This window comes from Octopus bimaculoides, chromosome 9 (assembly GCF_001194135.2).
Source record: "Octopus bimaculoides isolate UCB-OBI-ISO-001 chromosome 9, ASM119413v2, whole genome shotgun sequence".
NCBI lineage: Eukaryota > Metazoa > Mollusca > Cephalopoda > Octopoda > Octopodidae > Octopus > Octopus bimaculoides.
In genome coordinates this window covers 84538175-84540546 of record NC_068989.1, presented here as the reverse complement: position 1 = coordinate 84540546, position 2372 = coordinate 84538175, and the positions used below count along the sequence as shown (strand labels likewise).

Sequence of the window (2372 nt, the reverse complement as noted above, 5' to 3'; positions counted from 1 at the left end):
AAGTGTCTTCTACTATAGCCTTGGCTCGACCAAAGCCTTGTGAATGGATTTGGGAAACAGAAACTGAAAGAAGCCTGTCATATATATAGATGTGTGTGTGTGTGTGTGTGAGTCTGTGTTTGCATGTGTAGTGTTCCAGTAGAGCTTTACTTATAATGGCTAAAACAAACAGAACATATATGTATGCAAACACGTGTGTGTTTGTGTGTGTTAATGGAGTAATCTACTGAGTTTATTAGAATACATATTTTAAGTCGTGAAAATGGGGCAGGTTTGGCTGTGTGGTAAGACGCGTGCTTCTCAGTCACACAGTTCAGGGTTCAGCCCCACTGCATGGCACCTTGGGCAAGTGTCTTCTACTATAGCCTTGGCTCGACCAAAGCCTTGTGAATGGATTTGGGAAACAGAAACTGAAAGAAGCCTGTCATATATATAGATGTGTGTGTGTGTGTGTGTGTGCAGGTGTGTTTGTCCCCACTACCATTTGAGAACTGGTGTTGGTATGTGTGGTATCCCCATAACTTAGCAGTTCAGCAAAACAGACCAATAGAATAAATACCAGACTTGAAAAATATGTAGTGCGGTCAATTCATTTGACTAAAAATTCACAGCAGTACCCCAGCATGGTCGCAGTCAAATGACTGAAACAAGTAAAAGATAAAATCCAGCAGAGCTTAATACTGTGAGTTTCTCACTGGGATGACTCTTCAGGACCAGCCAAAATTGCAAAGATAATCTGGATCTCAACTGAAGAAAGAAAACTCTGAATGACCTGTCCTTGTTTCCTTGTATCGTCTATCTGGATGTTTTGCGTTCTTGTCCCATTTTGTATCATTTATATACGTATATATATATATATATATATATATTTATATATACACACATATATATATACATAAATATATATATATACACACATATATATATATACATATACATACATACATATACATACATATACACATATACATACATACATACATATACATATACATACATATACATACATACATATACATACATACATATACATACATACATATATATATATACACATATATATATATATACACATATATACACACACACACATACATACATACATACATACATATATATATATATATATATATATATACACACACACACAGGGTGTGGCAAATAAACTGTTGTCTAAATTGCGCAAAAATGAAAATAGCATCTCAGTTTAACAGATATGGTTACGGAAATTACATAAAAATATCTTGAAATACTAAAGTTTAAATTTATTCAATAAAAGCGCCATTGGCTTCAGTCATGGCCTCCAGACGACTTTGGAATCTCCTGCAACTCTTCTGGACAGTCTCCTTGTTTAAGTTGGTGAGTGCTGCCATAATACTTGCCTTCAGTTCATCTTTGCTGTTACAAGAGGTTTTGTTGGTCTCTCACTCAACTGCACCCCACAGATAATAATCAAGACAGTTGCAGTCTTTGGAGTTAGGTGGCCAGATATTAGGGGTGATGTGGTTACAGAAATTGTCTGACAGCCATGACTGGGGTCCCCTGTTTGTGTGGCATGGTGCAGAGTCCTGTCGTCAGACATAGGGTCTTTCAGCAGCCACCCTCTTGACCCAGGGTAGCACTACGTCCTCCAGGTACTTGATGTAGTTCTCTGTGTTGAGCCCGAGGCCATGTGGGAAGATGAATGGAGGCATAACGTCGCCATCACTAGTGATCACTCCGAACACTATGATGTCGACTGGATGTTTGATTTTTATCACTCTCGGTACATGTCCTCAGATTGCACTGTCCTCAGATTGATACCTAAACACTCTGAAATATTGGTATTGGGGCTTCTGGCACGAATACCAAGCAGTACATGTCATTTCCAAATTTGTGGCAGAGTGAATTGTGTCATGGTACTGTTTTTCTCATAGACGGTGCTCAACTGACCCTATGATACTGTGTAGTCGACAAAATCAAAAACAAGCAATGCACATGCACGAAATTAAAGATATAAAATGGCGACAATTTACTCATGATTGACTGCTAGCCACTAAACCTTTTCTATTTTCTCTCTCTACTTATTTCTGGGATCTTTTTTAAAACGTGGGCCACATTTTTCATTAACGAAACACTTTGAAACTTGGAACACTGGTAGAATGTGTCATATATAACATCTTTTTCTCTTAGTCTTCTTTAAAAAAAAAGAAATCCCTAAGTTATTCCATGTTAAAGTTGTCGTATTTCTGTAATTTCAACCAATCACTGACGTCCATTCAGCCATTATACATTAAGTGCCGACTACATAAACAAACGATTCTGAAACAATTCTATCGGTGATAGGGTTAGGGTTAGGGTAAAACAGCAAATTTAAAAAGAAAAAAGCAAAT

At 37.3% G+C, this 2372-nt stretch overlaps 1 protein-coding gene across 1 annotated transcript in view; it reads right to left on the bottom strand.

Annotated features, from left to right (window-relative positions):
- LOC106878494 (ras-associated and pleckstrin homology domains-containing protein 1) overlaps positions 1-2372 on the bottom strand; it is a gene marked incomplete at its 3' end in the record, with an annotated part of 336047 nt that overhangs the window by 294682 nt on the left and 38993 nt on the right. The gene's annotated exons all lie outside the window — the stretch shown is intronic.